Source organism: Nannospalax galili, unplaced genomic scaffold (genome assembly GCF_000622305.1).
Source record: "Nannospalax galili isolate Female #2095 unplaced genomic scaffold, S.galili_v1.0 scaffold514, whole genome shotgun sequence".
Taxonomy (NCBI): Eukaryota; Metazoa; Chordata; class Mammalia; order Rodentia; family Spalacidae; genus Nannospalax; species Nannospalax galili.
Genome location: NW_008336076.1, coordinates 1347911 through 1373859, shown reverse-complemented (window position 1 = coordinate 1373859; position 25949 = coordinate 1347911). Strand labels below are relative to the sequence as shown.

Genomic DNA, 25949 nt, shown 5'->3' with positions numbered 1-25949 from the left:
CTGATGCCGTCTTCTTCTGATCTCTGCAGCATTGCATGACACGGTTGCACTCACATACATTCAGGCAATACACTCATACACATAAAATAAAAATAATAAAAAATGATAATAATAAAAGTTCTTAAAAAACCAAGAATGTAGTGCTCTAATTTCAAGACAGACATTATTAAGCCAATATATTTAACAAATACTCACTGTGTGTCCAACTTTCTGCATACATATGATATAATTTAGATAATTTGGTGAAAGAACTTAGTATTTACTTCATTGATTTCACACTTTATCACAAACATTAGTGAGAGCATAGGAATTCCAACACAAAAATAATAGCATTCACTTGAAGAAATCATAAAAATCATGCACACATTCTTTTTCTAGGATCTTCATTTATTTGTTATTTGGGCAGAATTTATGCTTCAAGCGCGTTTTGAAAAACTAGGCTTATAGAAGTTATCAAAATACCTTCATGGAATTTTCATTTTCTTTGGAAGAGTCAATTCAGCAACAGCATCTACAGTATCTCAGCTAAGCACTAAGAAGAAAAAGGTACAGAGAGTATGGTGTAATGTTGGGTGTTAGAACCAGCACCACAGAGGGGCAGCTCTGACCAGAGAAGGAAGCACAGGGCAGGAGCCCAAGCAAGAGCATTCTAGGAAAAGAAATGAAAAGGTGGCCACTTCTTGAGAACACATGTGTGCCATGCTTGAGTAACTCTGAAGAAAGCAGAATAGATGGAACAAAAAATGGAGGGCAAGGTAAACCTCAGAAAGGGTCAAGGGCTGTGCACAATACTGTAAGAATTTGGCATTAATGTGGAGGACATAAGTAGCCACTGTAATGTCTTATGGAGTATGTGAACAACTCCCAGTTTAAAAGAATTATTCCAGCCATTGTGCTACGTAAAACCATGGCTATCTAGCTGGAACATTGTATGGTGTCATGGCTAAAGATACATATGTTTCCAGGATAGTTTAAGTATGTACTCCTAATGAGTTAAATTTACTTTCAAAAATGTTGGGAAATGCTGGATATCATAGTGTTCACCTTTAATTTCAGTACTCAGGAGGCAGAGGCAGGCAAATCTCTGTGATATCAAGGCCAGCCTGGTTTCCATTGTGAGTTCCTGGCCAGCTGGAGCTACAGTGAGACTTTGTCTCACAAAGACAAAAAAAAATACTGTTAAGAAAAGCATTTAAATATTCTACAAGTTGTTGTAAATTTCTCATGAGTTTGAACATCAATTAAAATACTTTAATGCTATTTCATGCTTGAGGCAGCTCAGTGTTTAATAATACAAGATTCTGTGTCATTAGGGTGATTTGGGAAAAACTGGGGAAAAAATCTTAACTGATGTGCCCCAAGAATTTATAAGAGTGACTTATGCTAATGCAGAGAAACTGAGAAATGAACATGTTGAGTATAGATAGACATTAAAATGTTTTGAGTAACAAGCCACTTTAATTGCTCAATTTTAACAATATATTTTATTTATATATTTATTTTTATTTTTTGGTCTTTTTGAGACAGGGTCTCCCTGTAGCCTCAGTTGGCCTGGAACTCATTATGTAGATAGGCTGGCCTCGAACTCACAGAGATCTTCCTGTCTCTGCCTTCCAAGTGCTGGGACTAAAGGCATGCACCACCACACTCGGCCAACAGTGTATTAAAACCATACAAATATATCTATATAATCCTGAAAATCTAAAAATACGGTAAGAACTAGGCATGTGGTTCAGCAGTGGAGCACTTTATTAAAGTGAGGTCTAGTTCAACCCCCAACACTGAAAAGAAGTTAGGGTAAAATATAAGGACCAGGTTTATTCTTCCCACTTGTTTATTAATTCTGGGTAAGTTATTGAAGGCTTTGGTTTCTTCATCTATTTGACAGGAGCACAATATAATGCTGGCACAATCTATGTAACAGAACTTCAGCATGTAGATAATGAAATCTGAAGTCATTCTGATTAAAGTAATCAGCACTATGCATTCTGATCGACATTTCATGCTTCTTTTGTGAATAAAAATATGATACAACTATGTGTATATTAGGTAACATAACTTATTGTGGCTAATTTGGAACTTTTTAATCTTTATTTGAATTTTTCAATCATATGTATATGTGTATGTCTGAGTATGGGTAAAAGTGCCTTCAGAGTCCAGAAGAGGGTGTTGGAATCCCCTAGAACTGGAATTACCAGCAATTGTAAGCTGCCTCATGTGGGTGCTTAGAATTAAACTTGGGTCTTCTGCAAGAACAGAACACAATCTTAATGGCTAAGTCATTTCTCAAATCCCTGATTTAAAACTTTTAAAACTAAAATTTATGTTCCGTTTTACAAAGATTTTATGTCAGGCTAGTATAAAATCTAGAACACCTTGAGCGAGAGAGAGCCTCTTATTGGGTTTCAGCACCATGGACAGATGACATTAGCTTGGAGGGAATTGGTAACTTAGAATACCAAGAAAACTGTAGTGCTTGTTCCTTCCCAATAAAAGTGCTATTGTGGAAGGACAGAAGAAGGCGCCTACCTTTTTATTTCAAATGTTTTAAATGATGCAGGGCTTTCATAACTGACTGTAGAAAATTAAATAATTAAACAAATACATATTGAACAAATCATACACACAGTAAAACTTTAGTTTTATAAATGTTATTATTTAATAAATGGGAAAAGTTAATTTTGCCCCTGTATCTCTAATGAGACCCAACTTCACACTACAGTACAGCACAATTACAAGATTTCATTCATATTGAATGCACAGCTTGAAATGGTTCATGCAACTTGAGTTGATTAAAGATTAAGTTTGTTAGTCATTGCATTGTTCTGTGTAAGAGCACTTTCCTTCAGCAATAATAATACCAACACAGCACAGAACATATATAGTAAGAAAATACATTTCTCCACAAAGAGAAGCCCAGGAATGACAAGTTTAATAACTACATTTATTTTATAATCGTAGTTTTAGTAATACTATAAAAACTTACATACATTTAAACATAATAAAAATCAACTTAAACTCCAAAACAGAATTGCAAACTTTCAAAATTCATACTATAATGCCTTTAAAATGTTTAATTTGTAGCTAATTGAGATAGTTGATTTCAAAAACACTGGAATTACAGACTACAAATCATTTTATCAAATGTGTTAAATGCTGCATTGCCAAAGACCTTCAATTACAAAGATTCCACTTCTGACCAGGAGATGGAGCTGTCACGCAAGAGGCTGCCTTATATTTATTTATTTATTTATTTTAATTTAGCATGCTGTTTTCTAACAGACAGTGGGTACCACCGAGTGAGTGTCAGAACGGAAAGCTAAGGCGGAAGCAGAGGGGATGCAGTCATCGCCTTTCTTGTTTTTCCTTCTTTAGTGATGATAGTGGACATGTGAGGTTTTACTTTCTGCTCTAGGCTGAATTCTAAAGACCTGCTTTCAAGACTGCTATATTCAACACACACATGGATTCTGTGCTATGATTACAGTTCCCTTTATTTCAGGTAAGCAAGCATGATTCTATTTTTGTCCTATGGGTGAATCATTATCTATGTCAAATGGTGGCATTTAAAATAAAATGTGCTCTGTAATCTGGTATTCAGACATAAAAGGTTCAAATGTTCTAATTCTGGCTGTTCTACATTTGAAAATCATCCTAGGCTAAAATGATCTGGCTGTACCATATTGTATTTTAATGTTTCTTTGGCTTCCTAGACTTTCATACCTAAGGCTGTATTTATTTACCTTTTAAAACTAAAGCTTTTAGAGTAAGGGATGAGCCTTCCTCTCACAAGGGAAATGCTGCTGCTTAATGCGTTGAACAAATTGTAGAGATGTAATGAAGCAGATTAACATGGCAGTAGCTCAGCCAAAGCCCACGGCTGAGCCTCCAGATACCAACCTCAGAGGCACGCCAGCATTCTGAGCCCTAGGCCTTTTGAACAACTCCTCCTGCTATGACATTGGGGATTCTTTATGCTTTTGTTTTAACCTTTTAGAATGATATATAAGTCACTTGCCTCTCATGAATGAAGATTGATATAATGTGTTTAATAGACTTTGACTGATACCATTGAACCTCCCCCTCCCCCCAGTATGAGAATAGTGAACAAATTAATTGCTGAGAAAATGGGTTTTCCTTGTTTGTGATAATAGGACAGTGGGCATTTAGAATAGTTCATATTGTAGAGAGTGTTCATGTTTTAGATGATTTTAGGTCATGTGATATTAGCTTTGCTAAAGAGTGGGATGACTCAGGAGGTGGAAATGGCATGCAACAGCCTTCTTTCTTTCTCTTGTTTCTCATGATTTCTTTTTTAAATTTCCTTTTTGTGATTATCAGAATAATCAGAAGAAATGTAGAAACATCCCATTTAAAAAACCATTGGTTAACATTTAAATCAGTTTTAATGAATTTTTAATACATAAAATATTTTTCATAACATTGATAACTGCTTCACTTCCTCTTTTGGAAAGAGGTGAGAGAGAGAGAGACAGTGAGAGAGAGGGAGGGAGGTGACAGGCAGTGGGGGGTGCATTCAGGATGTTTCTATCTCAGTCATCGTTATCCTATAAAGAGATAGTTGTGCTATGTCAGAGGTTGTGAAAGCTATGGAGAATGATTTTCTGGAGTGCTTAGGAATATTGAGAGAAATAGTCTGCTATTTCACCATATAGTATCTATAATGAGTTTTCAGGTCCACACAGAACAATATATAGGACGACTTTGAAAAATCACAGATTTTTTTTTAGCATATATTCATCTTCTCATTTAGAGAAAAGCAGCAGTGGATGAGAGGTTGAGTGGATTATTACATCTAGAGTTCAAGGCAAATTAAAATCAGGTAAGAGCAGGCCTGATTGGCAGGGTTCATTGTGTTCTACAGCACTTACCTCCACTGTGAACATATCCAAGTGGCATATGCCAGGTATGCTGATATTGACTCTGTGTGTCGGGAGGAGGGGGTGACATGGTAAATTTTATAAAACAGTTTCAGTTTACAGTTGCTCAATGGATGATCATATACAGAGCTAGATTTTTACAAGGTTCTTGCCAAAACATCCAAGAAAACAATTGAATTGATCAATCATTGAGACTGCTGCTTGATGTTGTCTTTTCATTTTTATTTAGGTGTGCTGTCTACTTCATGCTTGTAAATGACATGGATAGCCACAGATGAGCTTACTGTTCTACTTCTTCTATTCAATAGAGTAGACTGTACATAAACTAATCTATCTATACTTAGAAGACCACTGTCGTAAACCCTGCCTTTCCTTATTTTTCTTAAATATCTGTGAAGTACTATATCTCTATCAAGAACTCTTAATGGAAGAGATTAAAAGTAATTACAAAGTTTACCTTAAAGAGTAACATGAAAATAGACATGCATAGGAACTATCATTGTTCCAAATACTGTAAATATCAAAGTGGGGCATGAAGTGAGAAAGTAAGTGGGGGCGGAATATGCCATTCTGTCTTGTGTCAGCCAATGTGTAACATGTTGGGATTAGAATGTATGACCTTGGGGGCCTCACAGCTCATGAAAATAGATGCAAGGGAGATTTAAGAAAGAAATCAGATCTTTAAGAGTGTGTTGAAATTAAATTAGTAAGAACAGAAATGTGTCCGTTTTAGGTGTAGAGGTGAGGTAAGCAAATAGAAGCAAACAAAGCTATGGAGAGTGATCAGTATTCTAATCTGACTGCAGCATTTTGTTTGCTTATCTTACTTTGTTTTGTTGCTATTTCCTTTGGGGCCACAAAAGCTAAGGATGACAAATTTGGTTTACAGTGTTAAGTATTCAATATAGTCTCACACATACTATCCCAAAGAGCGAAAACTTATGTTTAGATATTAGATTAGATGCTAAGACTGAACTTTAAGACTCTGCATGAAGCTATAGGTATTGGTTAGGTCTTGCATAAATGAAAATCAACGGGACATAATCTTCAGGCTTAGAGAGTACAGGAAACCTAGAAAGGATGCTAGTTAATTATAGAACATAAAGGGGGTGGTTGGAAGAATAGCAATGTGACAGGTAAACTGAATTTTAAAACAAGATTCAGCAACAGTGGAAAAACCCATAAAGGAACTAATTATCAACGGAATAGGGTAGACCTGATGGACTTGGCTCTTATTAGTAAGTCTTGTATGGACTTTAAGAGATTTAGTAAATTGAGAGAGACCTGGGGCTCTGACTGAAGACAAATTGAGAAATGAATCTATTGGGAGGTCTATTTAAATAAAGCTTATCAGTCACAGTTAAGAAATGATGTTCTCCAACTTGTGTAGGAAGATACTGAAGAGAAATATTGTTTCAGTTAGGATCTGAGAAACTTAAAATCCACAAGAAAGTGGAGAGGAGTAGGAAGGAAGGGACAACTATCATAGGCCTAGAAGAGACAGGGCAAGACAGGTTCTATGCCTATTTAAGATATGAGACCTGAAGAGGTGGATGATAATACAGAAAAATGCTGGTATATCTCACTCTGTGCAGCTCGTTCTTGGAAGTTAAATCCTTGTCTGTAACAGAGAATGCACCTTCTCTTTAAATCCACTGTTTCCTCAGAAAAGACTATTTGTGGCATATGGACTTCCTGGAAGAAATCATTAATCCTCAGTAGCAAAACATTTTCCTGCAGAGCAGTTAATCACATTAATCCTTGAATTCGAGGTTAACAATACAGCTTCAAGTTACCCTTATTCATATTTCAGTTTCTGTTACTCTTAAAACAGGTGCCACTTAAACCTTTCATTAGGTTAAATCAATTCATCTATTACACAGAACTAGTTTGATTAAGACTAGCTAACTAGCTTCTGAAGTAATTATTCAAGTTCCTTCTTTAACTCTCATTTCATTGCTACTTTGATCAGGATGTAGGTAGAAAGAAAAGGAAGTTGGGAAATTTGCATATTTCATTTACTAGTAATCTCTGTTATGAAGTCCTATCTTAGCATCTTAGTTCTTTCTGCTGACAAGAACAGAATCCCATGTGCTCTTCCAGAGAGCTGCTAGTCTCTTTGATGTCACATGTCATGGAAGGGCAATGTGATACCTCAAAGATGTTGGTGAAGAAGTCCATCCTTCACATTGGCGCTGCTTTCTCAGATCAGAAAAACTTTGTTCAGTTTAGACTTGGTCAGATAGAGATATGACATTGGATTTCAGAGGTCAGTGTCTTCTGCCGAGTGGTGAGTCTGAGCGGTCAGAGTGAAGAGGGTAGAAGATGGCAAGTAGGGAGCATGTGAACACTGATGGCTTTTCTTCCCTCGGGTTTGACCCTGAGTATCAAAGTACAGGTAGATGTTCCACAACACCCAAGTGTCCTCTGCTTCCCTCTTGCCTTCCTTCCCTGAGGGCTACCTGGATAGCCTCATAACCACCTCATTCAACTTCTAAGTCTTGTAAGTCAGAGTATCTTTAGCTCCAATACCTGGTTCATAAAATAAGGAATTCAGATTGTATGTGTGGTTTAAACAATTTTGTTATTAATAAATTTAAGTTTTACAGATAAGAACAGACTTACAATCCCATAATTTTCAGAATTTTGATATGCCTGTCATTTTAGAAGAACATTATGGGCAGTTTGATGCATGGATGAGACAGCTTGCTGTTTGAAATGGAAAGGCTAACTCAAATTTCATTCCACTAACCTCTGTTGTACAGAGGTACAGTGCCTGGCATTGGGGGCTCTGAGGGGAATGTTAATTCTGCATCACACCTAATCCATCGTCTCACAACTAGGAGCACTTCCAAAAGGACTACTTATTTGGTTTAACTGTTATTGATCTTTGAAAACATCAATTTTATAAATGTATAACTTTAAAACAGGCCTTAGAAACACATAGCAAGTCTCAGAATAATAGTCTTCAGCTTTCTGCTCAAAGCATGCTTACTTGAAGCTCCACATTAAGGCAGTCCAAAATTTCTATTGAAATTCTTCCATTACAAAGGTCCCGGGGCCTTCTAGACCAACTAGAGACTATGTTCATGTTTTGCTAACTGGAGAAAAAGCCTGCTTCTTTTCCTGATGCCATTGCTTTGTGTCATAAATTATTAATAAATTTTATTTACTGTGCTTTAAACACCAGCAATGGTTACAGATGAATTTATTTCAAAATAAAAGCAATTTTGTAAAAGCTACAAGTGACCCAAATACAGACCTTGCATTTTAAAATGCTGTAGATATAGAATTTTCCAACAGCTACTTCTCATGTCTGTTATGTCTAGAATATAAGATTATATTATATTTTCCAAGTTTTTAATGTAATGAAAATACAATTTATGGCAAAACAATTTGCTGATCTTGGCCAAAGGTCTTGCTTAGGATTAAAAAAATGAAAATCACGGGCCAGACATGGTGGTACAAGCCTTTAATCCCAGCATTCAGGAGGCAGAGACAAGCAGATCTGTGAGTTCAAGGCCAGCCTGGTCTACATAGTGAGTTCCAGGTCAGCTGGGCCTACAGAGAGACCCTGTCTCAAAAAGACAAAAAATAAATTTAATTTAATTTTAAAAAATAAATAAAAATGAAAATCACTCATAATGCCAATGAAAAATAACAGGTATTTAATAATTAAAATGCAGTTGTACATTTTATTGGTTCTAAGTTATTAACATTTTATATACAGAGAAAATAATGAATATCATTGTGACTAGAGTAAGGCCTACTAAAATATTGTTTTTATGTAGAAAAATATCAGTTGAACCAAGATCATTAGATCAAATCTATTAAAATTGCAAAATAAATGGGCTATCATTTCTCTATTACAGTCACAAAGCAATGTCATCTCCCCTTGATCAAATTTGTATTTACAGTAGTAATTACAAAGAGAGTTGGTAGTGAATACAAAGGGTTAAATCAGAGGTGGAGGTAGAATTTAAGGTTTGAAGCTATAAAATAGCTCAATAATATTTCATTAATAATTTCTAGCAAGACCTATATTATGAAGCTGATATAATTACTAATCACTAATAAAGCCAGTTTTCTATCATGCATGGTATTTTGTTAATTTCCAAAAATTGAAGAGTGCTTAAGAGGGAAGCATATTTAGTCTGTTTTATCTGTCAGAATGTGTTAGAATATTTTGAGGTTAAAAAAAAGTCATTCTAGGCCAGGCATTGTGAATTGTGATGCATGCCTTTAATCCAAGCACTCAGGAGGCAGAGACAGGCAGAGAGATCAAGGCTAGCCTGGTCTACATAGCAAGTTCCAGGCCAGCTGGAGCTACAGGGAGATACTGTCTCAAACAAACAAACAACAAACAAACAAACAAGAAAGTCATTTTAGTATGATGTTTAAACTTGCTAAAGGACAAACTTATACTGGAATAAAAAGGCCTTAGGGAACAATCGTCTACAAGAAGTATTTTAATTGTTTCAATTATTATCATAGCTTTGAATTATTAAGTCTTTTGTTGCTATCTAGAATTGGATGGCATTGTGTGTTTTGTCTTGGTGGTATTCGTGAACAAGCGATTGTGTGATTATACTCCACTACATCTTGGGTTGGGTACTACATATAGAAGAATGGTGGCTGAATGATGAAATTCTTATTAAGTATGTATGAGGGGTTGGTCAGAGTGTCATGAAAAAGGAGAGACCTCTTCATAACATTGTTCTGAGAGAAGACTGACATTACTTCCCTTCTCTGAATAAATGGTGTCCAAAATGAAATATCCAAGGTATAAAGCCAGCCTGTCAAGGAGAAAGTTGGTGATGTGGTTACTATGTTACTAGTTGGGATGCTTCTTTTTTTTCTATGTCTCCTGTGGACTAAGTGATTGGGAAAGTCCAGCAATTTCTAAGCAGCTGAGATCTACTAGGTAAGACCTAATGTGTTATCTCCTCTGTCAGCTTTCTTGGAAGTCAAGAAGCCTTGTTTTATAGACAGTGTCAGAAACTGTATCATATAACTCGGGATGAGATTTGTTAATAAATTCTCAAGAATAACAAGTGTCAATAAAGACTATTCATGGCAAACTGGGATATGCACTTACTCTATTTCTAAAGATTAAGAGAAGAAAATCAGAAGAGGTTTCCACCATGTCTTATACTTAATCAGCCTACCCAGATCAATTATTTATGATTTTTGATACTTACGTGTCCCAAAGCTCAAATGTGAAATGCTTATCAGTTAGATAAAGAACATTTATACATGTGATCCTAACCACTGGCCACGACAGATGCAGCAATACAAATCTCCAGTGATTCTTGTTGAGTCTTGAATGATGTTACCAGGAGTGGTATGATTCTGTGGATTTTGAGACTGATTTCACAAGTCAGTTCTGAGCAGAACAATTGTTAGTAAATCATATACTTTTATTACCAATCTGGACACAGGACAAGCAGATCATAAGAAACTATTCCATGCTTGGTATAATAGTCCACAGGCCTTGAGGGAAGGTTCTATAATTATGGCTTCTGGAACCACTCCTATGGCCTCTGGCCAAAAGCTTCCTATAGCTCCAGTAATTTTTACTCAGAAACTGTAAAAAGAAATAAGTGCACTAAAATAAAAGAAATAAGATGCACAGAACCTATCAGAATTTTTAGGTAAGACAACTTGGTAAACTAAATGAACAGGAAATTCTTTTATCGATAATTATACAATACAAATTATTGGTTTTTAAATACAGTTAAGCTATAACTGTCTATGGAAGCCTCCATATTCAGAAATAAGGAGACAGTTGAAAACTTGGTTGGCAAACATGAACTCTGACCCAGAGATATGGGCAGCAGAAACAAGTGTATCACATATAAAGGTTCAAATGCCTTGGGCCTTTAGCTTTAAGGTTTGCGGAAATACAAGGATGAAGCACTGACACTTGGAGTTAAAACTGGGAACCCTTAAGTAGACTTAGGAGTTAAAAGTTGTAGTTTCACTAAAACAAGAATGAACCCTATCTTTTGTGTTTTTTGTCTGTTTATTTTTTGTCTTTTTGAGACAGGGTCTCCCTGTAGCCCAGCTGGCCTGGAACTCACTATGTAGCCAGGCTGGACTTGAATTCACAGAGCTCCACCTGCCTCTGCCTCCAGAGTGCTGGAATTAAAGGTGTGTGCCACCATGCCTGGCTGTATCTTTGTTTTGTATCTTTGTTTTATATTTTAAGGGAAAATGTTAAAGAATTAAAACTCTAGGATTGTATTGTGTAGGTTTAGAGTTTTAATATGTACCGTTTTGTGCAAATAGATCTCTTGATGCCTAAATCAATATAGGAATAAGTATCGGAGCAATGATATTTTGGAATACTTATCAGAAGCAATTGGAAAAATGTAGAAGGTTATTTGCCCAAGCCATAAATCTCAAAATAAAAAAGAAACACTCAAGATAAACAAAACAAATATTACAAATTGCATGTGAAATAACTACCACAAAGTATATTCAGTGGGCATAACAAAAATTGTATAGAACAAACATCTCAGAAGCTATAAATAATAAAACAACCTAAAATAACTATAAATTAAGGTTGAAAAATCACAAATTAAGGAAGAAAACGGCATGTCAAAACAGAACACTGTGAAATGAAAATAGGCAAATGTCCAAAAAGAAACCAAATAGGAAATTTATGAACTAAAATATAAATTATCATTTAAAAGGCAACAAATTAGTTAAATAAATTAGACATAGGTGTAAAAATATAAAAATTTTAGTTGGGTATGTGGCTATCACACAGAAAGTATTTATGGAGTTCTCAAAGTCAAAGCAATGGTATGTAGAATTAAAAATTCAACACCACCAAATGTTTTCTAGAAGGAAGTAATTGAGGCAATGCTAGGAATTTGGTATTTGAAAAAAAAAATACCAGAGAAAATTCCAGTACTGATGAAAATTCTGTTTCCTTGGAAGGAAAACAAAAGTTAAAAAAAAAACACATATATGAAACTTTTCCTTTCAGAAGCCAGAGAAAAATTTTTGACCATTTGTTATTTATTGATATTAACAAATATATGAGATAGAAGGTGTTACTTGGGATTTGATAAACACAGCCAGTGGCAGGAGACAGGACTCTGTAACAAGGTTTGCAGGTCAGGCTAGGGAGAATGCTCAAAGACCAGCTGTGGATGGGCCGCATCTGTAAGGAGGCCTATGTAGCCCAAATGGGGTGACTCTGAAGCATGTTACTGAGAAATAACTGGATGCTTGCCTTGTTGCCTTACACAAGAGGTCTAGCGCTTCACACAACAAGGTGGGACTAGATATGATTTTTAAAATATCTTCTCACATTTACTTTATAGGCCTGTTCATTTATTGCTCTTGAAAACCAGTCACAGCTTATTTTGTCATAGGTGCTTAGATTCTTACAAAAAGTAAATTACTGCACAGTGGAGGTTCACTTTGTCCTCCAGGACTAGCTCTGTTCATTATGACTCTCTTCTCTGGTAACAGTTCCTTGAATTTAATGTGTGGTCTTTATGTTTTTTAATTATGCTCCACACATCTTATCCTAGCATATGATATGAAGTACTGCTCCATGTGTTTTTACAACTTTGATATAAGTGATAGCATAAGGATCTTTCTCTACATTACTTCTTACCTCCAACGCGATGATTTTGAGAATCCATCATTTGGGTGCAGAAGCTGTGCCTGAATTGCTTCAAAGAATATAACTTTTCATTTGAATGCATCACAACACACACTTTCCATAGTGATAGATATTTGTTTTTACTACTTTAAACAATGATACCATGAACCTCTTGGTGTATTTTTCTTCGTGAAGGCTAACGTGGGTTTGTGTAGCTCAATGGATTTGAAATACAACTTACTTGACAGTTTAATCACTTTGATTACAGTTCAAATAGCCAACAGTCCAATTTCTACATTCAGCATTACAGCAGTTGTAAGGTATTTTCTTGGACAGAAGGCAAACATAAATTTTATTAAAAAGAACATGGAAAGGTTTCAAATATTTGTTGAGTAGCATTAATAAGATTAAGGAATGCACTTACATTTTGTTAAGATTCCCCTCCACTGGAATTAGTTTGGTATTTTGCTCATGATTAGACTGGTGCTAGGGATTTTGAGAGAAAAAAAAAAAAAACCACAGGAGAGGAAGTGCTATTCATACCGACAATATGAGCTATCAAAATCATTTTTTCAATCTTGACAATGACTCTGCCCACTTTGCTAATGAAGGCTTCTCTGTCTTCCACCCTGTCAAGCTGATCTTTTCTTTCCCTTCCTGCACTGTCCTCTTCAGACGACACCATTAAACATAGCCCACGTTCACAAACAGAAGAGCTGCTCGCATACATCATGATGGAGTATCTGCATAAATTACTTGGGATTCTTATGCACAGAAAATTTCTCTCCTATTTATTTATTTTGTCATATATTTCCATAATTTGGGGTCATTTTTATTTGTAGTAAGCTTTAGGCCACAGTATCAGGCAACTTCATTATTATTTTCACCAAATCATTCAGATTTTGCTCAGTGAATGTCTTTCATTTGGTTCCTGCATATTGATAAAAGATCTCCATCAATGAAGGCAGTAGGCAGATTTAATTTCTTTCCAAGCACCATTTAAATGCATTTTACATTGGGAAACCTACATATTTTATCTAGAACTGTCCACGTGGCCTCCAGCTTAATGATTCTCCTCACTGCTCTTTAGTAAAAAGATGTCCCATAGCTCTGTTTCTAGTGAATTGCTTACTCTTTGCCAGGCACAGCCTTAGAAATCTGAGATGCATAGAAAGAACTGGGCCATTCTCCACTGTTAGCAAGTTTTCATTCCATTTGGGAAAGTTAAGCTCCTAGGCAAAGATATTGTATATTTATATCAAAGTCCATTTATATTGCAATTCCCTATTACTTGGAAATACCTTATTAATTTTTAAATACATGATATTGTATTTAAGAGTTTTATTTCATTTCTCCATATTTCTGCTTTTTTGACATTGTGAGTCTATCCTGATACTAAAATTATCATTTGAAAGATCAATAAATGCTGTGAAAAACAACAACAGAAAGACAAGGTTGGTGAATGATCAGTTAGCTATGAATAAATAAGGTGTCACTGACAAGGTGATATTTGAACTAAAGAAGTCTTCAACCATGAGACCATCTATTGGGAATTAAATTATATTATAAACCAGGAAGTTGAATAAAACTAAACTAAATATACATTGATGTGGAATCATTCAATGCCCATTTAAAGTTCAGAATTAGATATTAAAAACTAGCATATATCTTCCTTAAAGGATGGAAGCTGTATTGCCTCCCAAAAATTATTTTGGAACTTCTAATTATCAATTATAAAATGCTATATGCCAGAGAACCAATTTTCTATCTTCTTAAAGAAGACATTAAAAATTAAGAAAGAGTACTGGTATAGTGTTGCTTACTTTTAATCCCAGCACTGAAGAGGCAGAGGCAGATGAACCTCTGTGAGATTGAGGCCAATTTAGTCTACATAGTGAGTTCTAAGGCAGCTGGGACTACAGGGAAAACCTGTCTCAAACAAACAAACAAACAACAACAACAACAAAAACGGCAACCAAAAAACAAAGGAAAAAAAGAAAACATTATATGTTAGTTTTTAACATCTAATTTAATATCTGGTTTGAGTCTTTAACAGGCATTTGATTCAAATTCATTGTCTCACCTCTCACCTATTTTGTTTGTACTTGGATACCAAATTCATAACACAGCTTAACATATAATGTAAATTATTCCATTGATACTTTCATAATATTACTGGGAAGTAGTAATTTTTAACTTACTATACTAATAAAGGTTATACAGTTTACTAATACACAAAGCAATAAGGATATGGGAAATAAGCATTTTCGGAAGACACAATCTGTACTTCATGTAGTGTGGCCCAACTGTCTGGAGCTTATTTCATCAAGAACCCCAATTCACAGTCTTTAAATCCAACCAGGATGCCCACTCATTGATTTTTGCCACATTTTGATTTCCCCTCACCTCTCTTATTTAAATTCATTAAATATACTCAATTCCATGGTCAATCAAAATAATCACTTTGTCTTTTGAGGCAGAATCTTGATATGTAGCCCATGCTACCCTCAAGCTCACTGTTTAGCTGAGGTTGGCTTTGAAATCAAGGTGATCCTTCTACCTCGGCCTCCTGAGTACTGGAGTGACAAGTGTGTGGCACCATCCTGATTATGCCCAATCCACTGTTTCTCCAGGTCTGCAGCCCTGCAGCTGCACAAATGGGTCTTGAGAGTGACCTTTACACATACCACAGTTCCCTGGATGACTCATTCTCCCAGTTTCTTGAACCTAGATCCCACAGCACAATGTGAGATTCCCCAAGCCACCATTGCTTTCCCCCTCACCCTCACTCTCTTCTGACAACGTCATCTCTCCTTGAAGACAACTGAAGAAATCAGATGACACTTCCCTGCAGACTTCCACCAGGCCCTGCACCTCCCTCCCAGTCCTCACCCACAGTCTGACCTCCCACTTGCTCCTTTCCGTCAACTATCTCTGCTGCTTCCATCCAGATCACCATGTGTCTGTGCATCTGTTCATGAGATTTGATTACTTCTCACTTCTGTAATCTCTTTTTGCCTCCCCATTCTTTCTCTCCAGCATTATTTTAGTCCTTACTCTTTCAGCATGGAAGTATTATTGTGTTATTGTCCTTATGTTCATATACATTCTTCTCTTGATAGCAATCTAATGATCATCACATTGCCAAATCCTGTGACTCATCCTCAGTTTTTCCTTTTATTTGGCCACCCAACAATACTGGTCAAAGTGCATTGCTACCTCTCCTTTGACACACTTCCTTCCCTTGGAGAACAGCATGTGACTCTGACTCCTCTGCAACCTGGTTTCTTTATTGAATTAAATTATTCTATTAATTCCTTACATAGTCTTTGAAAATTCAGATAGAAGCATAGTTATACCTCTGCTCAAAGCTGTACATAATACCCAACTTTCTCTGAGAAAAAGCCAGTAATACTCTATTTATTTTTGGAGATTAAGTATCACTATGTGCCCAAACTGATCCAGAACAAGTATTGCAAGCACATATGTATGTGCAGGCAAAGCACTTATACATTCATGTAAAATAAAAATGAATAAGTCAAAAAAATTTAAATATGGCAAGATTAATTATCATAGCTTCCTTCCATGGGACATGATCAGTGTATCTGCTGAGCTCAATTATTAGAAGCTTCAATAAAAATACTCTTTGGAATTTCTTGTTTATATAAACAAATGTATCTTGATTCAATTCTTTATTGAAATCACTCACAGTGATTTATTTTCATAGATCTTCTTTAATTGCCCTTTAATTTTATTTTCATCTCAGTAAATTACCTGTTGATGTATAAACTGATACAGATGTATTATATATAAAATTTTCAGAGGAAACTTTAATAATTATAATTTGAGGGACTCTCCCATGTGGCACTTTTCTACTTCATAGTAATTTTATACTCAGTAACAGACTCATACGCATACACACATCATGCGTATATGCGGCCTACCTCTCCTCTATCACTATTATCTAGCTTCAAAATTGCAATGAAAGGCCTAACGTCTATAGGGGAATAAAATATAGATCACAGTACTTTTCTGATCTTTTCATTGCAAAGACTGTATTTTGCCAAGAATTTCAAACCTCTAATTGCAGAATTTATACCACACCTTATTTAGTCAATAAATAACAATGATTTTCTTCACGTTCTTTGAGATTCTGGGCTTTATACTTTTGGACATCAGTTGATTCTATCAAAGAATTCTTCTCATTACTAAAAACAATAAAGAATTGCAAAAGAAATAAAATATGATTTAAGAAGTGAATAAAATACATTTTATAACTCAAAGCATTCCATAATAATGTGAGTGATTTATTTTTGTCATATTTTAGTGTATGTTGTTTTAGTTTCATTGAAAATATTTCTTGAAAATAGAGGGAACTCCTGTGAACCAGGAGCTGTGGTCTCCTCTCATAAGCAGGAGTTGTGGTCCAGTTGTGGTCCTCCTGTAAACCTGGAGTGATGATTCTCTACCATGAACTAGAGCTGTGGTCCCCTCTCATAAACCTGGAGTGGTGGTCCCCTCCTGTGGACCTGGAGTTGTGATCCTCTAGTGTGCACTGGAGCTGTGTTCCCCTACTGTGAGCTGGAGCTGTGTTCCCCTACTGTGAGCTGGAGCTGTAGTCCCCTCCTGTGAGCCAGGGTTCTGCATTCCTCCAGTGGTGAATTGATGGTGGAGAAGATTGGAGGATGGAGGACTTCCTGAACATTCTCTAAGTGGCTATATTCCCCATAATTTTCTCTACTGAGGTTTCGGGTTGTGCATGGCAGTAGTTCAAGTCTTGACTCCACACGTGGTCCTGGGCACCCAGGCCTTGACATTAGACCTTTCCCATCCCCAAGCACCACGAGGGTTTGCATCATTTTTCTATTACGCTTCTACAGCCTCAGTGTGCCTTCACCTGTGTCCTACAGAAAATGTAAAACGCTTAATTGAACTTATATAAATAAAAATCACAGTCTGAGAAATTCAAAAAAATTTTTTAATTAATACAAGGTCTTACTGTGTATCTCTGGTTGCCTTGTGGCTACCCAAAACTCACTACATATACTGCTGTAACCTTACACTTATATCAGTCCTTGGCCTTTGCCTCCAAGTGCTGGAATTACAAGCATGTACCATAGCTCCATGCTATTAGTTTTTGTGGTGGAAAAAGTTATAGCATTTTCATATGCTAAAGAAACTGATCTGGGGGTGGGGGGAAGGAAATAGCAATTATTGATATATAAGAAAGGGGAAGAATTTCTGTAACTGATATCAGAGTTACTAGACAAGAAAATGATTAGCTAGAAAAGAGAATAATTGGTCACTTGTTATAGAATAATCGAAGCTGGCTTTGTTGATGGATACAGTGGTAATTCCTGGACACTCTCTTCTGATTGCTTTAATTTCTTACTAAATTTTTTTAAAAAGAAAATCTTGGAAAATGATGTTTCAGTTCTCAGTGTTCTTCACATCAAGGAGTAAAAAAGATTTATGACAGCTGTAAGCAAAGCCAAATGAAACAAACAGAAACAATGTACTGGCCAAGCAGGCATGGCTGGAAGATAAGGACAAGTGTTTGAAGTGTTGAAAAACACAGGTGGTAGGAACCAATGGAATGTCAGTGGTGTGGGCATGGTATATTTTATGTTTAGGCTTTTAAAGACAGTATGACCAGCAGGATTCCCCATATGTTGATGTGTCTGGTCCTCTGAATGACTAGTAAAAATTTCTCTTACTTTGCATTGGAGAGTTTTCATTCCAGGATGGGATAAGGGAATTCCTCCTCCTGCTCCTTTTCTCCTTATTATCATGACCAAACATAGGGGCCATATTTCTTCCAAATGACCCTTACTCATTACATATTCCACCAATTATTTCTCCCTCTCATTTTTCACTTGGGGTACACAGTGTTTTGCTCATTTCTTTTTGCTCTAGCACACTTTTGTTAAGAATCTTTATTGTTGGCGTTGTTTTAATCTCTTCAATTAAATTTTTGCTTGAATATATTCATGTTCATATAAATATGTCATATATTTTATTTTTATTTTATGTGTATGAGTGTTTTGCCTGCATGTATAGAAGTGCACCACATGCATGCAATGCCTTCAAAAGCCAGAAGAGGGTGTCGGACTTCCTGGAATTGTCGTTATGGAGGTTGTTAGCCTCCATGTAGGAGCCGGAAATCAAATCTGGGTCTCTGAAAAAACAGCAAGTATTCTTAACCACTGAGACATTGCTCCAGCCCCTGTCATATATTTTTTTTTGCCAGTAATTATATTGATCAAAAAACTAATATTTATGAAACATTAATTACAATATAGGCAGAACTGAAATGTTTAATCCTCACTGTGATCCTGCAAGATATGCATTATTGTGACAACATTTAGAATCAGAGGATACTGAAGAACACAGAAGTTAAACAACTTGATAGTCATGCAGATAAAAGCTGTCTTAGACAAAATAAACTTCACCAAGTTAAACTTCGGACGAGTTTAGATTTGGTAACAAATGAGTTAACATGCTTCTAAACATAAACTCAAACAACCCCTATGATAGAATTACCATGTGGCCCAGCTATACTCCTCCTGGGTGTGTATCTGAGGGTCTAAGTCAGCATGCCACAAGGACACTTGCACAGCAAACATGCAGCACTAGCCACAATATCCAAGATGTGGAATGAGCCTAGATATCATCAACAGATGAATGGATAAAGAAGATAGGTAAAAATGAGTGAACCTATATCATCTACTGGAAAATGGATAGAACAAGAGATTATAATATTTGGTGAGATAGACACAGACATACACACACACACACACACACACACACACACACACGAGAGTGGAAAACTGAGTGGGGGAAGAAAGGCATTTGAAGGAAATGGAAAGACACGGTAGTTGGAGGAAAGACAAAACATTGCATTTTCACTCATGAAAATCTACATTTAACCATGTGCACTTGTGCCTGTGTTTTTGTGTGTAAATTTAACATGAAGGCAGGGGAGAGTATAGGGGAGGAAGGTAATCAGTGAGATTAGAGGAGGGTTGGGGAGGGTAATGAGAGAGTGAAAAGGAGCAAAATGCAGTGATATGTGTGCGTGAAAATATAATGATGCTCAGTATTTGGTAGCTAACAAAAAATTAATTCGAGAAAAGCTAAAGAAGAAATAACTATGCTTTGGTGTCTATATAAATTCTGAAATATAACCTAAGTAAAGGGCAAAAGGGATAAAAAATAGTTAAAAGGAAGTCAGGAACATTTAGCTTATAGGTTCTAAAGCTAAACACAAAAAGAAGAAATAACTGAATTTTGAAGCGGCTTTTGTCCAAATTCTGAATTCTCACATCACTGCAGGATGTTGTTAAGAATCTTGATTCTTAAGAAAAAATGGAAATGACAAGATTGCATTTTACTTTACATACAAAGTAAATATTTAATAGCACAATTATATCATAGAATTGATTGAAAAAAATCTACCTGCCCTTTGTGACTATTTTCATTGACCAAAAGATATGACTTGAATTGAAAATGAAAATATATATACTGCTTAAATCCCCACAGATTGGTTAAAGTCAATAATATACTCTACTCACATGTTATCTCTGTGAAAGTTCACATTGTTCTTTCTTAATTTTTTTCAGATCTATTTTTATTTTATGTGTATGAGTGTTTTACCTGCATGTATGTATATATACCATGTGTGTGTAATGCCTGAATAGGCCAGAAGAGTGTGTCATATCCCCTGAGACTGGAGTTACAGGTAGCTGTGAGTCATAACATAGGTGCTTAGAACCAAAAGTTCTGTCTTCTGCAAGGGCAGCCAGTGCTCTTAACCACTGAGCAATCTCTCCAGCCTCCATGTTGTCCTTTAAATGTTTTTTTTTAATTTTAAGAAGTCATGCAATTAAGGTCTAAAGGTTGACTGATTCTTTGAAAACTAGTCATTCCTTGCTGAGTTTCACAGACAGGTGCAATAAAAATGATAAAATGTATTGTTGTTCCATCTACAGAAAGAAGAGCAGAGGCTTTCCCTGCTTTATGAAAGCTGTCATATTTTCTTCTTGATCTTTCTAATGTACACTAACTTCTCTTCTGGGTACACATATGGTAGTAAGTGCTCTTATGTGAAGTTTATGACATTCTTTGTGGCCTTGTTCTACACTAGCATGAGAAAACTGACATGATCATCACTGTAGGCCTTGTAAAGCCTACAACAGAGACTAGAAAACTATGGTCTTTTACAGTCTCTATCTTTTTATTTTATTTTTATTTTTATCTTTTACTAAGGGTCACTTATGCTTTTAAAATTTTAAATTTTTTAATTTTTGCAAATTTCATACATGAGTATTATCTTTGCATTATTTCCACCCCTCCTCAATCCCCCATCAACTCTTCCCATGTCCCTACTCCTTCTCTATTTCTTGTCCTCTTTTTTGATTATTGTTACATCTACATACATACATTTATGTAAGAGTTATATTTTCAAATATAATCCATTGAGTCCATTTAGTGATGCTCCTGCATACTTGTGCTTAGGGCTGCCCATTTGGAATTATATAACCTTCTCAGGAAGCTAGTCCCTGGAGAAAACTGATCCCTCCCCACCCCCAGCATCCATCATTGCCTATAGCTCTTCATCTTGAGGTGGAACCCCGTGATATTACCCCCCCATCCACCTTGGCATGTGATGCTTTTGTCATATGCAGATCATGTTAGACTACCATACTGTGGAGATTTCATTCGTGCAGCTTCCCTATCATGTCCAAATTGTATTAACTGGCAGCAGATATCTCGTCCCTCTGGCTCTTACATTCTTTCTGACCCCTCTTCCATGATGTTCTCTGAGCCTTGGGTATAGAGCTTGCATTGTCGATATGTCACTTAGAGCTGGACACATCACAGACACTTATTCTCTGCATTTGACAGGTTGTGAAACTTTGTAATAGTCTGCATCTATTATAAAAAGAAGCTTCTTTGATGGATGGTGAGATGGACATTTCTCTGCAAATATAAGGGATACATACTCAGAATACAGTAAGAAATTACATTGGTTTAGGGAAGTGAGTTGGTTTTTCTCTAGGGTCTATGACCTCTCCAGCAATGTGTACTTAGCTATGTTTACAGCACCACACATGATTTCACGCCCATTTAGCCAGCTTTATGTCCAATTAGACAGTTGTTGATTACCCTCAAGTTAAAAGTGCTACTACTGCACCAATAGAACTAGCTTACTGGGCTGGTCATTGTGCTTCATAGACTTTACAGCTGGGTAGGATCATTGATTGGTTTTCTCCCTTAGCTGCTTGCATAGTATCTTCGGACACTATGAGAGGTAGTCTTCAGGGAGGAGGCTTTTAGGTCAGTTCCAGCTCAATTGCTGCAAGTCCTGTGTCTGAACTATGTTCTGTCTTCAGCAATAGGGTTTATTAAAATGGGAATCACTGATCTGTAAAAATTATATTAAATTTGAAGCTTAATGTCCATAAGTACAGTTTCATTGTAACACAGCCATGCTCACTTTTATCCATAGTTTCACAGCTGTTTTCATTTAAGAATCACAAACATATATATTTGTACCATGCACCATACAACCAACATATCCTAAAGCATTTGATAAATAGTCTCTTACAGAAGTTAAGTCTCAGATTTCACCTATATGTTCTTACTCCACTATATATTCAAAGTGCAGGTGATTGACTGTATTCAAACAGAAGACTTCACATATGTAATACTCACATTACAAATATTTTATATCAATTTTACCATTTCTTAGCTTATTCTCTTCACTTTTTCTAGATATATGATCTGTCTGAAAACAGTGAGCATGGTTACTTTTCTACTCTTTTTTCACAAGTCACATCTAAACAATATTTCCTCTAATTATTTTCATCAATATCTTCTTTTAATTACTTTGATCAATTTGTCTAAAAATATTAACAGTGAAAATTCCCAGTTATTTCCTTTCACAGACATCTTTGTCGTGCTTTGTCCTTATCTGTCAGTGTCCTTAATGATACAGTGTATTGAGGGACATTTGATTTCAGACTTTACTATGTAGTTCCTCTATTGAGAGAAGTCAAATTCACAGGTAGATGTGATTTTTTTAAATACTTTTGAGAATCTGGATATAGTTCATAATCACTTTAGTCTCATTGAACTAACGTATTTCATTAATCCAGTTCTCATATCATTATGTGTTGCTGTTTTGACTTTATTTTGGCACAGCATTTTATAAAACACATGATAAATGTAATCTTATTCTATTTAAATATTTATATCTATATTCAATAAAAATTGGTTGTAGATTTTTTAATTTTTCTTGAAAATTTTAAAATTTCGTACAACATATGTTGATCATATTTAGACTGCCTTCCCTATCTGCACCCTCCCCTTAATACACTTCTGCCTGGTTTTGTATACCCTGTTATATATATTAAGGCTGATTGAATTAAATTTGGATCCCCAAGTGCGCTTTGGTGTCACCCATCCACTGGAGCCTGGTTCAGCATGAAACCTTAAAAGAAAATTGACTCTCCTTGTCCTAGCAGCTATCAGTTGCCAGTCGTTCTTCAACCAGGGTTGGGGCCTCTTCTCTACTCCCCACTTCTATGCTGGGATTATGTCTGCCTTAAGGTCATGTGGGTCTTGTGCATGCTGTCACCATTGTTGTGAGTTCATTTAAATAATTTCCCAACTGTCTGGAAAATTGTTTCCTTGTGGTCATTCATCACGTCTGACTTTTACAATCTTCTAGCCCCTCTTCTGCAATTGTCTCTGAGCCTTGGGAGCTAGAGGTTTGAAATAGCTGTCCTATTCAGGGATAAGCACTCTGAAGCCTCTTATTCTCTGCACATTGGCCAGTGTGGGTTTCTTGGTTAACCACCATCTGCTGCATAAGCAGACTTCTCAGGTGAGTAATGAAAGATGCATTAATTTATGGTATAACAGTAAGTCATTAGGAGTCAGTTTAAGTTTGAGAGTGTCCTTTTGATAACATTTTATCAGCAATTTTATATTTCTTTTGAAGATATTTTGAGTAACTTTTAATGATTTTATGCTTTAAGTCATTTTAAAACCATGAAAAGAATTGTTTCTCATTTCATTGTCTCCTACAAAATTTCAATAATTTACCTATAAAACATATTGCTATTTTAAAATATTTTTGCATATTTTTCAAATAGTCTCCTTGTGGCTTGCCTGCTCCATATTTTCCATTTCTTGAAAAATTTTAGCAATATTCATTACATAGAGAGGTTCATTTCATAGAAAATTTGGGAGAGTTTTAACATAGCTTTTCAAAGCAAGTTTTACCATTGTATTTTCTTATAATTGCTTTTCCCATTTTCTAATGGCCTATTTGTCTTTGTTTTACTTTTAAGCCAAGTTGGCAGATTATTACATTTTAATGGAAGTTTCAAATGATAAGGGCTTAAGATACCTTTCTCAGTTTTCTGTAGACTAAGCTATTGACTTGTTTGCTCCTAAGCTTTTTGTTCCTCACCTCATGTGTTTTGGTTTTTGGTTCTGAAGCAAATGGTTAATGAATTTTTGCTTTAATGAGAAATTAAAGAGTCATATGAAGTCAGTGAAATTATTAAAAAAAAAAAAACTCAGGCTGGAGAGATGGCTCAGTGGTTAAGAGCACTAACTGCTCTTGTAGAGGACCTGGGTTCGATTCCCAGCACCCACATGGTGACTACAAACTGTCCTTAACTCCATTTCCAGGGGATCTGACAGCCTCTTCTGACCTCCGTGGCATTGCACGGCATGGTATGCACTCACATACATGCAGGCAATACACTCATACACATGAAATAAAAATAATAAATAAAATATTAAAAAAAAACTTATCATGACTAAATCCTAAAAGATTATGCCTGAACTGTAATTCTGAGATTTTCTTTGGGAAAAGATTTTTTTTTTAAAAAAAAAAAAGCAAATTTAGGTTCTAGATTCCAATTCATAATTGAAACTTCAGATGTCTTATATTGAGGTCAAAGCTCATGGGTTAAGTGCCAAAAGTTTCTATTTTAAAGAGCTTCTTCACGAGCTGGAAATGTAGATTGGTTGGTAGAGTGCTTTCCTAGCATACAGGAAGCCCTGGGCTATCCCCAGCACTGCATATATTAGGCATGGTGGGGCACGCTTGTAATCCTAGTAATGAGGACAGTAAGATTAGAAGTTTAAGGTCATTCTCCATCAAGTAAGTTTATGGTCAGCCTGGAATACATAAACCCCATCTCAAAAACAGAAATAAAAGAGAGAGATCATTATTTTTTAATTGATTGTTTTGTTGTATTGTAGTTGATTTATTTGATAAATTATAAAAAGCTAATTACTCTTGCCTTTACTTCTCCTTCACATCTCCTATTCATGATTCAAGGACTTTCTTTTCCCCTTAGAGACAAGAGTTATGCAATTTGGGAGTCTTTCAGATAGACCCATAGAAGAGGTACTCCAATTGCCTCACCCTGAGTCCCTGTTCAGCATGGAAGAAGCCAGAACAGCCTAAGTCCCTATTTCCTATAGACAATTGGGGTAACCCCTTCAGAGTATGGTGTGATAAGAATAGGAGGTAGGAATTGGCTAGGCAGTTAGGGTAAAAAGACCCCAAAGAAATGTAGCCCGTTTCTTAGCTAAAAGACAAAATGTCCGTGGGCCTGTTAGCAACATACCGTGTTCCAATGCCAAAAATGTCAAAAGTATTTAGGCGCTGTATCTAATCCTTAAAAGGTTTTAGGGCTACCTCTTCGAGGGGAGAATGTTGGAGCAGAGGGAGTAGGCATGGATTTGGTCAAAACATCTTACATGGATGTATGAAATTCTCAATAAAGTTTTTGTAAAAGTAAAAAAAAACATTTATTCATTGTCTAGTACAAATGATTTAATCACCTCCCCAATGACCTTATTTAGCTAGCAAAATTTATCCCTCAAAAACTGGGAGGAAAAGAATTTATATATTCTACAATTGTATAGTATTTCTCGAAATCTTGTACAGTGCCCCAATATTAATTTAATGTATTTATGAATACTTTTATTCAAAAATTTACCTGTATAACATAAAATTACCTTATCTATACATGGAACTTATTTGTGCCATGATACTTATTTTGTCTCGAATAACTTTGCAAAAACCTACATTTTTGTTTGTATTTGCCTGATACATTTTTCCCACATTTTATTTTTAATTTTGGCAATTTGTTCTATGCTCCTTTTAAGTAAACAACATCTGCTCATCTTTTTCATTATGATCTAATTCGGTACTTTTTGCTAGTTAATGTGAATCAAACAATTCACAATTTATTATAACTGGTTGGTATATTTAGTTCCCCCCGGTAACCTTATTTGTAGTTTCTACATTTAGTCCTGATTTTTCTTTTTTCTTTTTTTCCTCTTGGAATGGTCTTATGGGATTTAATAACCACAGTCTTTTAATTCCCCCT

At 35.7% G+C, this 25949-nt stretch overlaps 1 protein-coding gene across 4 annotated transcripts in view; it reads left to right on the top strand.

Annotated features, from left to right (window-relative positions):
• Positions 1–3274: 3274 nt before the first annotated feature.
• Positions 3275–25949, top strand: part of LOC103732335 (sodium channel protein type 2 subunit alpha) — a 157384-nt gene continuing 134709 nt past the window's right edge. For 3 of the 4 annotated variants that reach the window (XM_008830901.2, XM_008830900.1, XM_008830903.1), the window contains exon 1: positions 3275–3502. The gene's annotated coding sequence lies outside the window, so the exon portion shown is untranslated. The remainder of the gene's footprint in view (positions 3503–25949) is intronic. The other variant, XM_029562409.1, reaches the window with a different exon arrangement.